At 37.2% G+C, this 17262-nt stretch overlaps 1 protein-coding gene across 29 annotated transcripts in view; it reads right to left on the bottom strand.

The window, feature by feature from the left end:
- PTPRD (protein tyrosine phosphatase receptor type D) overlaps positions 1-17262 on the bottom strand; it is a 1176387-nt gene that overhangs the window by 201604 nt on the left and 957521 nt on the right. The gene's annotated exons all lie outside the window — the stretch shown is intronic.

The following is a 17262-nucleotide window of genomic DNA, read 5'->3' as shown; positions in this document are numbered from 1 at the left end:
CATGGGTCTAGATATATAAAATTAAATCAATTATCAACTTTCTGGAACACAAAATTAAAAAGTGATCACTCAAAACATTATCTAAGCTTTGTACCATTTCAGTTGACTCTGAATTCCACTATTAGTGCCACCTACTGCTCAAATGCTGGATTTAATGACTATATCCAAAAAGTCTGTGGTATGTGCATCAGTTTCCATAGTTCATAATAGATTTAGTACACCACTTTCTTTAATGAAATATGACCATTTCTTTCACTTGTTTTAAGGAGATGGTAAATCATGAGAGTAATCAATATGCTTGAGATAATTACAAAAATGTGGGGGAAAAAAATTTAGTTAAAAAGTAAGAATAATTTACCATAATCCAAATTAATAATATAAATCTTTTAAATGCTGTGCTGGTGGTATTTCAAAATATGAACACTAGCACTTGATGACAGGTCTATCATCATTATTTAAGATTTGATCAATACATTTTTGAAATATATAGATATTTGTTAATGAAGTGAAAAAACACCAGAAAACAGAAGTCCTAAAAGATAAAACCTTCAAAATCCTTGATTTTTAATTATTAGAACAGTCAATTTATTTTTAAACTTAGCTTATTATTTCAAATATTTATATTTACATTTTCTGAGCACCTGGAAGTAACTACACTACTGAGAAAATATATGCGTATTTCCCTCTGTGAGGGCTTGGCATTTAAGAAAAGGCAGAAAAACCACAAACTTCCTTTATTCCTTTCAAGTTTAAGCCTGTTTTTCCTTTCTCCTAATCCATCTCTCACAGCAAGAAATAAGTAAGTTTTCTGGTGATTTAGTGCTTTAAAACCACCACACCCTCCTAGAAGCAGAAGTAAATTAAATGTAATGAATTCAGAGCTACTGAAAACAATTTACTTGTGGATTCTTGGCTAAACTCTTCTTCCTGCTTCCATCTCACCTTAAAGAAAAACAGACCAATCATGATGACTTATCTGCAAAGAACTAGATATATGTTTCAGACATCAGAGTATAATACAGCCTACCTTAGTATCTGAAGATGAAAGCAAACCTTCAGTATATTAATGTATACTGAGTATATTAATGTATTATAATTAATAATATATTGGAGAAGACAGACTCAGAACCCCACAAGGTCATCAGGCAAGAGTGTGTTGAAAACGAAGGCTGGAAGAAGGTACATTTATTGCATGCACAGAATCAACCACGTTGGAAAAGACCTCTGAGGTCAAGTCCAAACTGTGACTGAACACCACCATGTCAACTAGACAACAGCGCCAAGTCCCACATCCAGTCCTTCCTCCAGGAATGGTGGCCTTCCTGGGAAGCCCATTCTGAGATCTAATCACTCTTTCTGTGAAGAAATTCTTTCCCATGTCCATCCTTCATATCCCTAGGCACAGCTTAAGACTCTGTTCTCTTGTCCTATTGCTGCCTCAGAGATGAGGCCAACCCTCAGCTGGCTACACAATCCTTTCAGGGAGAGAATAGGTCCCCCCCGAGCCTTCTCTTCCCACAGGTCCTTTTCTGCCAGGGCAGTTCTTCAGTCACTCTGCCCCAAGTCAGTAATGCTGCCTGGGGTTGTTGTGGCCAAAGTGTAGGACTCAGCACTTGGTCTTGTTGAACCTCATACCATTTTCTCTGTCCATCTGTCTAGCTATTTGGATGTCTGGTTGAAGGATCAGCAGCACAGCTATGGAGTTCCTCAATCCTCCTGATAACAAGGACTTCTGGTAGAAGTAACACTGGCCCAATACAGGATGTTTGTGGTCCCCTCACAAACACAGATACGGACAAATCCAAGGTGTTTAATGCACTCTTTGCCTTCATCTTTAACACTTCCTAAACAGGAAGACTATGATTCCAAGAATGATAAAATCCCTGTTGACTCTGAACTTGCTGATATCTTCTGCTTGAGCTGGATCCCTATAAATGTATGGGGCCTGATGGGATTAATCCAAGAGTCAAAGAGGTAGCTGATGTCATCACAAAGCCTTTCTTTGTGATTTTTGAGTACTCTTGGGATTTTGGAGAGGTCCCAGTTGACTGGAAACTGGTCAATGTTGTCTTGATTTTCAGTGGAAGGATGCTCTCATACAGAAAGAAACCACAGACCTGTCAAACTCACTTCAGTGTCCAGTAAAATCATGAAGACTATTCTGGGAGGTATTGAAAAACACCTGGAGGACAACAAAAGTCATCAGTCACAGCCAGCATGTCTTCATGAGGGGAAGTCCTGCTTGTCTAATCTTATCTTCTATGACAGGGTAACCCACCTAGTTCATCTATGAAAAGCCAGTTGATGTAATCTCTGAACTTCATCAAAGCTTTTGATACCATCTCTCACAGGATCCTTCTGGACAAAATGTGCACACATCATGTGATGGGCAAATGGCTCATGGGTCAGGCACATGGGGTGACATGAGAGTGGGCACCTATCACTAGTGGGGTTCCACCAGGCTCCATACTTGGCCCAGTTCTTCAACATTTTCATAAATTACTTGGATTAGACGCCTTTTTCAACCTAGAAATGAAACAACACACTTTTGAGATATTAGTATAGGAATTAATATAAAAGTGGATCTTTATTGAAGGCCTCCAGGGGCAGTTATGGAAAAATGTCCACAAAAGCCCACTGCCCACAGGGGTGTGTAGTTTTATAAGTTTGATAAATTAGCTTACTTGACCAAAAAAACATCAATTAGGAGCAGAAGTGGTAATGCAATTCCCACCCAGTCTAAGCCCCTTCTAAATCCTCCCCCTTTCATGAACCTTGTTCATGAAAATATGTCTGAAGAGCTGTGTTTTGGCCTTGGTTTCTAAGGAGAGCCAAGATAGGAGAGGGGCTTTGGAACATGTTTTGTCTGTCTGCCTAGGAAAATGTTGAAGTTAGGCTACAATAAGTTATAAAGCTACAGATACATGTGTAAAGAATAAAGAGATTATATAAAAGAAAAAAAGGTAAAAACCAAAAGAGCATCCGATGCAGGACTAGAAGGAATACTAAGTTTGCCAACACCACTAAATTGAGAGCAGCTGTCAACTCCCTTGAGGGCAGAGAGGCCCTGCAGAAAGATCTCTACAAATGAGAGAGATGAGCAGTCAGCAACCATGTGAAGTTAAGAAAGGAGAAGTTACAGATTCTGCATCTGGGATGGGACAACCCTAAATGTACAGACAGACTGGGGAATGAGAGGCTGGAGAGGAGCACCGTGGAAAGGGAGGTGGATATCCCAATCAACAGAAAGTTGAACATGAGCTAGCAGCGAGGAGGGCCAACCCTGTCCTGGGGGCATCAGGCACAACATTGCCAGCCAGGAAAGAGAGGGGATTGTCCTGCTCTTCTCTGAGCTGGGGCAGCCTCACCTCCAGTGCTGGGGGCAGTTCTGAGCAACATAATCCAAGAAAATTTTAAAGGTATTAAAGTCTCCAAAGGTGGACCACAAGGATGGTAAATGGTCTAGAGAGAAAGCCTTATAAGGGTGACTGAGTTCTCAGTGCTGAGACCTCACTGCAGGCTGCAACTTCCTCATGAGGGGAGGAGGAGGGGCAGGCACTGATCTCTTTGAGGAGTGACAGAACCAGCAGGAATGGCCCTGAGCTGAGTCAGAGGAACTTCAGATTGGATATCAGGAATTTTCACCCAGATGATGGTTTGGCACTGGAACAGGCTCCCCAGGGAAGGTGCTTGGTTGCAGCACCAAGCCTGACAGAATTTAAAAATGTGCCCTCAGGCACACAGTGTAACTCTTGGGGCTGTCCATTGCAGGGCTGAAGTTGGACACTGTGATCCTGATGGGTTCCTTTCAACACAGCATACTCCATGATTCCATGAATATATGACACTCATGATAAATACCTGAAATATCATCTTGCTTGACTCATTCATAAGAAAGAAACTGCAATACACACCACATACAGAGCTTCCTAACCCCTTCACATGGGGAGCAGTTTCAAATGTACATACCATTTATTTTAAAATTAATTGATTTTTTAATATCATCTATCATGAGTTATCAGCCAGTATTAGTGCCAAAACCATGTAGATTCTGGAACTCCAAAGATTCGGGAGGATTTTAGCGGAACCAAATGGTACATTCAGAAAGCTGCATTCATGTGAAAATGAGGCCATATTTAGGAATTTTTACTGACACAATGCTTTAAGTTTAAACAACTCATTAAACAACAAATATCACCCCTCCCTTCACTCTTCTGTTTCAGGACTTAAGCAAAAAACACACCAATGGTTTTCTGATATATGTAAGTATCCTTAGAAATAAGAAGCATTCAGTACCATCACAGGAACTACGAGTAAGATTAAATTTCAATTTGCAAATTTGAAAAATGTTAATGAAATGGTAAGTTTTTCTGCTTGCATTTTGTGGTTTTGACACTTTGCAACTAATGACCAAAAGTTTTGACTAATCTGAAGTCCAGCAAAGAAGACTTTTTTCCACTGACTTGAACATCTTCTCAATTCAAACCTCTCTCTGCTATATGTAACACAGGACAACAAAAAATGATTGCTTTTCGGCTTACTAATGGCTTTCCTGCGCTTGGCTACATCTTCTTGCCATAAATCAAGTTCCAAGTGACAGTAAGTTTTTGCAAAAAAAAAAAAAGGCCTGGCAACTTTTCAGCCTCTCAATTCACTTCCTTTGAAAGTCATTTTGCAGCAGGTATAATGAAGAGGGTTTTCCAGATAGCCTACTTTCTTATCTATACAGCCAAAACCCAAATAAATCTCTGTGTGAACATTACGATAGAGGTTGTCTATACAGATTTGTTTATCTTAGCAGCTAGGCTGATAATGCCATTTAAGATGATATACTTTATGAAAATAAATTACAGGCCTAGTGAAAACATGGCAGTGCAACAGGTGAAACAATGGAATATATGGGAGTTAAGATGAGCTTTTGAGCTTGATACTAAGCTAGGCATGCTGAATTTCATGCTATTTAACAAATGTACTTTTTAACCGGCATTCATAGTAGTGATCATAAAAAATGGATTTCTTTACAAGAATATTCACTGCAATGAAGAAAAGTACTAAGTCAAGTTAGACAGGATACAAAAATATGGCTACAATGTTCCAAAACAATTTTGTTTGAAAGGCTGGGAATATAAATGAACATATAAAGAACAAGATGATTTTATGTTCAGAATAAATTGTGCTGATTCAAAACCAAGGGATTAGTAAAGCCAAATTTTTTAGCATTCTTTTTTAAATAATCTTTGTTCTAATTAATGTCAAATAAAGAATATTTATTATGATTTAATATTACATAATAAGTAATATGTAAATATTATAATTAAGAACAGAATAGAATATTTCATTTGGAAGTGATCTCCAATGATCCAACTGCCCAACCACTTCAGGGCTGACTGAAAGCTACGAACAAGTATTAATGGCATTATTCAAATGCCTTATAAACACTGACAGGCTTCGAGCGCCTCCCTAGGAAGTCTGTTCCACTGTCTTGTTAAATAAATACTTTCTGAGGTTCAGATTCAGCCTGCATCTCCCTTGATGCCCAGTAGAACTGCTCCCATGTGTCTTATCACTAGAACTTATCAGCTTCTTCATCTTGCTTCCTTACCTTGGGAAGCTGCAGAGACCAGTAAGGTCTTAGCCTCTTTTTCTTTAAACTACAGCAGCCCAAAGTCCTTAGCTGCTCCTCAGAGGACATGGCTTCAAGTCGTTTTCCCAGCTTTTCTGCCCTCCTCTGAATGCGTTCAAGGACCTTCATATCTTTTATAAATTGTGGGGCCCAGCACTGCACCCAGCATTCAGGGTGAAGCCACGCTAATGCTGAGTACAGTGGGACAATCACCTCATTGGACTGGCTGGTGGTGCTGTGTCTGATGTACCCCAGGATGCAGTCTGCCCTCCTGGCTGGCAGGGTTGCCTCAACATTGAGCTTAACATCAACCATCAGCTCCAGATCCCTTTCTGAAAAGCTGCTATTCCATCACTCCTCCCCCAGTGTGATCTTGTGCTCTAGGTGAAGAATCTGGTATTTGAACTTAAATTTTGTCTCATTAATCTTTGTCTAGTGTTACAGTCCATCTAGAAAAGTCTGCAAGGTCATTCTGCAAGAGTCAACAGCACTTCCCAGTTTTGTATCATCAGCAAACCTGCATTCTCCTATGTGCAGATAATGAGAAAACATTTTGAACAGGACTGACCCTAAAACTGATCCATGAGGAACACCCCTGGTAAGCGGCTGCCAGTCAGATACAGCCCCATTCATCACAGTCCTTCCAGCTCTGAACTGACGTTCTTCCAGGTCTTCAATCACAGCATGGTGGACCCTCTCAGCCCACAACTGGACAACATTTTCCAGAAGGGTACTGTGAGGGATAGCCTTACTAAAATCCAGAAAAGCCCCATCCACCACCTTTCCTTTATCCACATGGAGGATATCATAAATGGATATTGAATTAGGCAAACAGGGCCTTTGCGAACCAAGGTTGAATGCATTGTTATTTAAATGCCATTCATCAGTATTCAGACACTGAAATCTTCTCCAGAAACTGAAGCTAGAACTATTACATTTGTAGTTCCTGGGTCTTCCTGCACACCTTTCATGTAAACTGAACAATATTGGCTAGTTTCCAGTCGGAAAGGACCTTCCCACACTCCTAAGACCTTTGGTACATGATGCAAAGGGGTCATGCAGTAATGATAATAAAAATAATTCTGGTAATCATAGTAGTTCTCATATTCATTGTTAATATACCCTGAAATACATAAATGTTATGAAAGACCAGTGTCACAGGCCAAGATTTAGGTGCACTAATGTCCTAATGAAACACCTGTCTCTAATCAAAGCTTTTTGTCTGTATTTGACTTAAAAGTTTATTGAAGTGTTTCCACTTCAGGTCGCAAAATTACCTCATTATTCTGTTTTGCTGTAGTCATATTAAGCATGCACTGACATTGTAGGTCACAAGATGCATTCAATATAGAGAAAAGTGCTAAATGCTACTATTGCTATCTAACATCTTACCTCACAGTAGACTCTTTGTAACAGTAAATCATTTTAATAGAATTGTTTAAATCACTATGGACCCAAGACACAATTTTGCATATTTTATTAATTTATAAGTGAAGAAATTTCATTTGCTACGGAACTAGTAGCAAGATGCTACTTACTGCATCTTGCTATGAAATTAAATAGAACATTAGTAAGCCAGGTGCAGAACTTTACATTAGTTAAAAGCAAGCACTGAAAATACTTGACATTATATATATATATTATAACAGGATTTTATATCCTGTCTAAGCCTTAGAGTATTCATAAGTCTCTCCCTCCCAGTAGAGCCACTTAAATCACAGTTCTTTCAGCCTCCTGCCACACTAATGCAACAAAACCTCCTTTCCTTTGTGGAATCAACTGAAAGTCACTGCTTCAAAACTGTTTCATTTCTTGTCCTAATAACCAGGGTATTTTTGCTTTGTCAGGTTCTATTGAATTTCATCTTCCTTTTGATTTATGTATGTTTGCCAAAAATATTTTGAATATTTTAGTATGTGTTCTTCATTTTAGTTTTTGCTTCCTATGTCAAATCCTTGAAAACATAGGAATTACAGTAATAAATACTATTTTATGACCTATTGCCAGGCTAAGCAAGCTGAAGTATTACATAAGCTTTCTCTAATTTCTAAATTACTTTCTCAGATCTATGTGAAAAAGCATTCTTACTGGACTTTTTCTGCATTTGAAGATTAGCACTTACTGCATTTAAATGTATTTAATCTTACTGTCACCTCAGTACCCTAGTGTCAAATGCATCCTACATTTCAGCAAACATTTCTGTCACCATAATGGTACGCTTGATAAGACATGACTGTTTACAGAAATGGCTAGCCTAGAAAAATGAAGACAAGCCTACCAGACGAATATATGTCTTCTTCTAGTATTTGTCTGGGTTGTCTTATGGTATATTAGACATCTCATATGATGATTGGCTGTGATAACAATTAAATTGAAACTATCAAATGGCTAATACCACTGGGTTCTTTACAGATATGATGACACTGTCAGGGGTTGAGCAACTAATCACCATATCATCTCCTTACACATTAAATCCCTAGAATTACATTGCTTTTTAAAATAAGTATGAAAAAATGACATGAAAAAACCTTAGAATTCTTTTGTCAATTTTACATTTGTGTTGTGCAACTTTAACAATTATGCTGCTAATTAATATCACAAGAGTTTGTTAACATACTTACAGATACATTTGGACATATAGATATATACAATGCATCAAAAACTGAGACCACAGATTATAGAAACAACAGGAAAAATGGTATTTGATTAACTGCATTTGATTTCATTATTCCATTGGCTTCACTTGAGACAGCAGGTTTAGGCCACTGAGCAGTGAAAACCTGCACAATCTCAACACCTGATACTGAGCCAACAGCACTCTACACCAGGCCAAAGGCCTTAAATCCATGCATAATGACTAAACCCAGGAAAAATGACTGTATTCTAAGAATTCTTGGTGTAGAAAAAATACTTTGCACTTTTAACTAATTAAAAAAATACAAATTACCCACCATTTTGTAAGCAGATAAAAAGAACCACAATGCAAGTTTGAATGACAATTTTATTTAAATTAAACTATATTATATCCAGGAAGAAAACAGAAAAATGAAATTTTATATGAATAAAAAATAGATACATAGCACTACAAAATTATAGCACAGAAGTATATCCTTCCCCCTCCCTGCTCTCCTTGTTCAGAACAGCTAAAAGTTTTATACATAGTAATGCTCCACCATTTCTTGTAAAGATAATTTTTAACATCATATCCATATGCTGCTTCTATCTGGCTGTTTAAAGAACCAGACCAAAATGGTTCCTTACTGTATGTAGCAGGTCATGGCTGTTATGTTAGGATATTTCATGTTTTAGTTCTGATCTTACATCACTTGATACTGATTCTGCTGGTATGAGAAATATTACTCCTCCCACTACTATTTCCTTTTCCATTGCTCTTACTATCATTTATTTCTGACAGATTTCTGATTATGTAAGGATGACCACCTGTGAAATAGGATTAAATCATCATAGGTATCAATAAGTGGAAAAAAATTAAAACGAATACATTTTAAAATTTATCTGCTCAATGGCTTAATTTGAATTTTACAAGCAGCCAGCATATACTCACTGTGACTACAAAAAATGTCTATAATTCTATATGCGGTCAATTAGATAGCAGAATGGGAATACCTAAATAAGGGTCATGCTAAAATAAGTCACTTCACTGCCTGAAAGTATTTAAAAAGTGCACATTCTTAGCCAAAATTCTCAGTGAAGAATTCTTTCAAGCTAAATAGAGCTGCTTGTCTTTTATCCAGCATTATTTCAGCTTCTCTTCTTAGATCACAACTGTAAGACATTTTTTAATGAACTAACATCCATAAGTTTATTTTCTTTCAGGGATACACACAATAAGTACAAATACAATATAGTTTAGCCATGTCCCTGATTTGAAGCCAATGTTTGTTTCTTAGGAACATCAGCCGTGAAAAGGTATGGCATAAATAATTTTCTACTACTGCCAATATTTCATAAATAAAATTAATCCTATGCACAAGTATATGAAACTGAATTGAGTGACTTTACAGCATTTTATGTAAAATAGAAATTTGTCTGGATGAAATTCAGTGACATGAAATTCACTGACATGTGGAAATCATTGAGAATTAGAAGTAAGTAAAATAAAGTAAGTAAAATAGACATGATAGGTAGAAACTGTCAGGAGGAAAACTTTGCCCATTTATGTTGATCATGCAAATACAACTAAACAATCAATCATCTTAAAAGAGCATGTAGGATGACAAAGAGCTGAATTAAATTTCACAGGTAAAAAAATCTATAGGGAAAAAGTAAGGACAGATTTCTCAAAAAATTCTGGTATACCACATACATATGACATCCCAGATAGGGATACTTTCTTATGACACCTTTCAGTATTTTTTATTTTCCTAACTAACTAGTCTCTGAAAGTTCTGACTATGGGAACTTACAGTGATAATTAAGAAATCTGGGACTGCTGTTTCACTAATTTTCTAAAGTAACATCTCCACTTTTTGCAAGAAGTTTTCTACTGTTATCCTATGGTGACTTTATGATGTTTGTATCCCCAACTGTCTGTTCTGTTTACGCTGGATGTTAAGTTCTGCACATTTAAGGCTGGTTCTGAGAGCAAAGTGGGGGGAGCAGAAGCCGCAGTTTGTGTTCAGAAATGGCACTCGCTGCCCCACATCCTTCTCTGGACTGTGCTGTCTGCAGCATGGACAGACAGAGGGACAGAGCTGTCCTTTGCTGTTAGTTAGTTTTCAGCTAGCTGAGGTGGGGAAGTTCCCCAGACTGTGGCTTTTTTTCTAGATCTGTACAAACCTGCTCTGGACTGAAACCCCAGACAAACCCCGGGAGCTCAGGCCTGTGGCCCAGCGGGGCCTGGGCCTCGGCACTTCCAGAGGGACTGAAAGGGACTGAGAGAGCCCAGCTACACACCATGACATGGACTTTGTGAATTTGACATCTCTTCAGAACTGTGAGAGGTTTTATTGTTTAACACTATGTATTTTTTATGCTTGTGAATACTTTGCTTGTCAAAAAAGCTTTGTCAGCTTTTTTCCCACTTTTGGCCAAGGAAATTTTTTCCCAAACTAGTTGGGGGAGGGGCTCCTTGAATCTGCTTTCTAGAGGGACCCCTTTGGAAGTTTCCTCCCAAATTTGCCCTAAACTGGAACTAGCTTTAAATTTATGACTGTAGTACGTTATTTATAACATAATGGTGTGCAAGAGAAGGGAAGACCTGTAAAATTCAAACTAATGAAAAAAAGGAGACACAATATTCCCCGACTGAAATAAACGTATTTGATAATTTTTACATATAGAAACATGAGTGGAAATATAAAAATAAGTATTAACCATAAAAAACACTAGGTGAAGCACTTGCCAAAAACTTCTTAAAATATTTATAGAAGCTATTCAATCATTTTCATATATCATAAATTATTACAAATGTAGTTTTTTTAAGAACTACACAAAAGACAACAGATACCTGTTAAGTCAGCATACTCAAGTGCATATACCTAAAAGCTGAACTCAATACCCTGCATCATGTATTTACACTTGACCCTTGTATTTTTACTGATGCAAAATTTATAAGGTGCACTACTTTCTAAACCACCACCATGTACATGCTTGCAATTAACTGAGCTTAACATACTTTACCTTTGAACTCAGCTAAGGAATATGAGACATGTATTTAATTTTCTTCTGTATCCTTTTCTGGCTACTAGATAAATGTCATCACCTCATTTTTATAAGGATCAATAAATTATTACATATTTAAAACTGTACTGAAGGGAAAGTTAATATTTATTTGCCAAAAATAGTATTTGCATAACCACAAAAAATATTTCAAAATAGTTTATAACATTACAGATAAATATTTCTAATTCTGTACTATTTCATAAGCCATTCCAAGAATTCTGCTTCCCATTTTGTAACTATCTGTAAGGGTTTTTTTAAGCTAAAGTTCTACTGGCTACCTGTCCTCTTGTTTCACTATTTCACAAAATCCTATTTTGTGATTTTCAAGCAGCTGTGTTTCGTTTCTTAATCCTCCCTGCACAGCTACTCAGAAGAGGCTTTGCAACATAAACTGTAAAGTAGTATTTTCTCAGCAGGAACAGCAGTGTTCCTTTTCAAAAAGAGGCTTAATAAAAATAGGACTGTAATGAACATGCTAGCTGTGGTCACAAGGTGTTACACATAGCATGATCACTGAAAGTTAGGAATGTTCGGGGAATGATACCCCTTTGTTTCTTCAAAAAAGCATGCAATATATGATTAAGATAAATGTCTTTTCAGTGTATCAAGCTCATGCACAGGTATTTTCTTAGTTCCCTTCATTCCACTTTCAAAAGCCTGTCCAAGTAGCAAACACACAGCATTAATCACTGTGACTATACAGCAAACAGTTTCAGATAAACATTGGTGTACATCGTTTATGCAGGTCCAGCTGGAACATGGCAAATTTCTCCTACTGTGCAGCTAATATCCAGAATATGTACAGTTCTTCCTCCCATTTGTCTAGAAATGAGACATCCCACTGCACGTCTTCCAACATTATAGCTGTGCCACTCCATTTGTCTAATTTCTATGCCCTCTAAGATAGCTGTCCCAGATGACAGATTACTTCAAAATAGCTCCTTCTCATTTCAGTACTACCAGGTATATAGAAATGAGCTTCTATTATCATTGAATCTATTGCTAGCAGCAGAAACAAAAACTCTAATACCTTTGATTTATCACCTCTGATTTGGAATTGTTTTGGGGTCTTTTTAGTTTGGTTGGTTGCTTTTGTCTAGTTTTGGTGTTGTTTTTTGTTTTAATGTGGAAATGTTGTGCACTTCTTAGAGTCTCACAAAAATCTCTACCAATAGATACCTCAATATCTGGGTGTATCAATGGATAAGGAAGCACTGTGCAGTAAATATTTCTTCCATTTTTTTAAACTTCATTTTATGCAGCAGTGAATGTTCGATATTGAAGTGATCAGTTTCTAATAATATGGAAAAGGATAACCACAGAATTTTTACTTCTTTCAGGTTTACATATTGCCTGTGGAACACTGATACCATCTATATGTCAATACTTCTGAAATGCAGAGTATCAACATGATCAACAAGAGAAAATTGTCAGTCGAGATAAAAAAACTGCCTTCTGCATTTTGCTTTCCAGACAAAGAAACAACAAGGAAAGCAGAGCAAACAGGAGAACATTAGAAAATACATGCTGTGCTCTACATCCTTATTTAAAGCCTGCACACTTCTGTGCTTTACTCATATACCTTAGTTAACAGCTGAAGCTAAGCCTTCTTGATGCACTCAGGTCTTGACTAAACTTTATAAAGGAGTAACAATAAAAAAAAAAAAAAATTAAAAGTGAAAAGCAGGAGTCCTGAAAATTTACTGAATAGAACTGCTGCTGGTTTCTCTACTAGAAGGAAGCACCTATTTCCGCCTTCCTAAACAATTTATTGACTTCTATATGACACCAGAACCCTTCTTCTACAACTAGAGACAATGTTTGATTACCCACCATTTTCAAGACCTAAAAACAGATTTAGGTGGCTTTAACGTGAAATGAATGGATAGTAAAAGGAAAGCTATTTCATCTCTAATGTCTGGGGAGTAGAGGAAGATCCTACACTTTATTGCTTTTTATTGATTATACATGGATCATAGAATAGGCAGGGTTGAAAGGGACCGCACTGGGATCATCCAGCCTTCCTGCTCAAGCAGGTCACCCCAAAGCACACAGCACAGGATTGCATCCAGACAGCTCTTGAGTATCTCCAGTGAGGGAGACTCCACAGCCTCTCTGGGCAATCTACTGCAGTGCACAGTTACTACTACACTAAAGTAGTCCTTCATATTCAGACAGAACTTCTTGTGCATCAGTTTTTCTTCCTATTGCCTCTTGTCCTTTTGCTTGGCGCCACTGAGGAGAGCCTGGTCCATTCGCTTTTCACTTTTCCTTTCAGTTACTTATAGACATTAATAAGGTCCCTTCTCAGTCGTCTCTTTTCTAGGCTAAACAGGACCCTTTTCCTAAGCCCTCACAAAAGAGATGCTCAAGTCCCCGCATCATCTTTGTAGACCTTTGCTGGACTTGCTCCAGGAGCTTCATGTCTCTCTTATACTGAGGAGATCTGAACTGGACACAGAACTCCGGATGTGGCCTCACTAGGACTGAGTAGAGGGGGGGTGGGGATCACCTCCCTCGATCTGCTGGCAGTGCTCCTTCTAATGCCCCCGAGAAAACCACTGACATTCTTGGCTAGAATGGCATGTGTATTAAGCACCGATAAATAAAAGAATCAAAGCACTGTTCCACTCTTACGGTTCTCAGTACAAACTTTAAAAGCAAAGAGCTCCAAAATAAATAGCATGGACTCCTCTTGTCTGCCTGTCTCTGACATGCAACTTCCAGACTTCTCTTTTCAAGCCTTGTTTCCCTTCAATTTCAACGTTTTCATACGGATGAATCTGTCCTGGAAAGCAGCCAACTTCTTTAAACACAGAAAATCAAAAGCAGTTTCCAATTATCTCAGACATCCATTCTTGGTCCAGACTCTCACAATATTCAGCCTAACAAGTAGAAGTTTAGCCTGGAATGTCTCCTGATTTACTCTAGTAACAATAAAAACATCCAATATTTTGTCTCTTGTAAGACCTTGAAATATTATCATCTGCAGATGCCTTTTCTGCCCTTTTTCCTTCTCACACTGTAAACTTCCAAAGTCTAGAAGCCAAAAATTTTTTTCTATTCATAGTTCTTTGAGACCTAAATATTAAGAATTCGTCATAGATTAGGAACCTTACAAAACATGGTAGCATCTGTAAGGCATAGAACTAGTTACTCTACATGGCCATTGAGAGAAAAAACTGACAACTTTAGCTGTAAAGACAAGGACATATCAGGAAAAATGTTGCTGCTCCATGCTGTCTAAGGTATTTGTGGCAGTCAAGCTGGGTGAAAAAGCCATCGAACAAAATGAATGTAGGTAGACACTTCTGCTCCTGGAGCTACCCTGATTTCACTGATCACATTAGGGTTGCATACTTGTAGGTTGAATTGTGAGTAAAATCTTATTTGCACCTCTGGATGGGATCTTGCAAGAGGCACAAGTGCCAAGCTGTGTCTGTGATAGAACCATTGCAGAACAGTTAGAGGAACATATGAAAGTTATATAGGCATCTTCTGCAGTCCAGAGTCACATACATACCACAGGGATGAGTAAACCATAAGCAACTACAGATAAAACTCACTCTGCTGTTTTGTATTTCATTTAATCTAGCTAATTCCTGTTCATATCTACAATATATATTTATTCCTACAGCAGTTGTGTGAGGCAGAGGAACTCTGTCCCAAAAAGCCATCATCAATGGTGTGTTTTTCCACAATGCTACTGTTGCAGACTATACAGGATGAAGATTTGTGTAAGTTGCAACACAGAGGCTTTGAATAATAGAATTATCTTCCAGGCTAATGCCCTTAGCACTGAATTATGCTATGTCTTGGGAAGTAATACAGCAAACCATTGTACTTTTAGCAATTCAAAATTTGAATCCCACCAAAACTTCCTAATAATGCCCTGTTTCACTGCAGGCTCCTTGCTTTCTCTGATGTTGCACCTTTATCTAAATCCACACTCACAGTATGTTCATGAGTTCTCGTAAATTCCCCATTTCAGATTAAATCCATAAATCTACTCCTGGAGCAAATATATTCCAGCAGTTGCAAAAGCCATGTGTATTATGGTTAGAAACAATGCTCAAACTTTGTATTTTAGTGTTTTTAATTAAAAAAAAAAAATAAATTGAAATTTATTTTAATTTTAATTTCATAACAAATAATGTTTTGTTTATTAGTCATCTGTATATGCATATCATTATGTATTGCTTTTAAAATAGGATGCAATACTCGTGTTGTCTGAAGTAGGCACTGAGCCATTATTATTGCTCTTACCATCAAGCAAAAAATAGTCACAAAAGTTACATATGCCTTAAAAAAATTTGATTAATAATCAACAGGATAAGTAAAGAAACAGACCACATTGTACAGTCAGTCAGTTTTGAAACTGAGACACCCCCTCTATCTTTTGCAACTGCTGTGTTTTTTGGTAGAGAGATATGAAGACTGTTGTTTCTCTACAAAAGCCAAAATGAGAACTCTGGTTCAGAGCACGTTCTTTCAAAACACATGCATGCGCATTTCATGACTAGTGGTCTTGTAAACGCGTTACAAGAAACGATGAACAGAAAGAATACTATTTCCACCTGAGTTTTCACACTGTTTATTGCGTTTCCTTGCTCGTTTTCCCAACCTCCCTAAAATCTGCAAAGCTTTTAATGGAATATAAAAATGTCATTTTTTGTTCATTTTCAACAATGTGGAAGTTGTACATAAAAAGTGCTCCTATCAATTAATAAAGGCAAAACCTTATCTTAGGGAGTTAAGGACAGGTCCATGGTTATGTTAGAACATCAATCTATCAATCTTCCTGTTTTCATTGGTTAGACTGGGAAGAATTTTTGAAAGATAATATAAGGAACAATCATGGCATTAGAGGTAAAAATTTTAAATAAAGGTTTGCTGACATCCAGCTTCCCATAAGAAAAGAAATATGTATGTCTTTAGGGTTATTGTTTGATATATATGCATGTAAGTGTTGCTAGTTGTCTCCAACATGAATGTCAGGGCTGTCCGTAATTATTAAAATAGCTAATAAAATTACGTAAGGTTTTTTTCTACTAAAAATCCAACTTCACAGAACAACAGGAAAAAAGTAATCTTCTTGTAACCCTATATTGCTTGGGCTAGAGGATCAAGAAAAAACATATTGCAATTATACATTCCACAAATTTTCCTCTAAATTCTGTAAAGCTGTTTAATCATCTTCAATTCCTATAAACAGGCACCTAGTAATTCTGCAAACCTTGTAATGCCATGTAATATCAAAATAGAAGACAGTAATCTTTAGTCATAAAGCTAGCCCTGCAAACTGAAGAGTATGATATTTCATGAAGTGTCTCCAAATCCAGTGTCTATTCATTTCCAGGTGACGAAACAAAATGTTCAGGTCATTTGACTACTAGTATTTTCTCCCCTGAGTATTATGTAGAAAGTAGGCTTGTCAGTACATTAATATCCTCACCCCTGAGAGAGTTGAAAAAACTGCATTTTTCCTTTACTGATTTCAAAAATTTCATTTTGAAGTAATACAGTTCAGGTGACATATATCTGAAGTGGAAGAAGCATTTGCCTTTTTTATGATTGTCTCTTGTGAGGGAAATTTTGCAGCAGCTTAACCTCATCTAAAAACTGTTCATGCAACTTTTCAAGGTCACTGTTAATTGAGCAAATTTCTGTGTAAATGCTGATTGAACAAAGATAAAGTACCCAGGGCAGTACTAAAATGTGAATCAAATGCATTCATAAAGTGGTTGTCTTGAGTAGTATTTAATATAATAACCTGTTGTGTGTGACACTCCTGTTTCACTATTGCTTCTTTTCTTCACTCTTATCTGTCATACCCTACATACTTACATTACAATTTTATGGTCGAAAGTCACAAACACAGTAGACATTTTTTCTAGACAAGTATTATCTGAAAAAGTTTATAATGAACAGCATTGGGACTATAATATGGTCCA

Source organism: Cyanistes caeruleus, chromosome Z, assembly GCF_971803275.1.
Source record: "Cyanistes caeruleus chromosome Z, bCyaCae1.hap1.1, whole genome shotgun sequence".
Taxonomy (NCBI): Eukaryota; Metazoa; Chordata; class Aves; order Passeriformes; family Paridae; genus Cyanistes; species Cyanistes caeruleus.
Note: the sequence above shows the minus strand (reverse complement) of the source record. Positions and strands in the feature narration are given on the sequence as shown.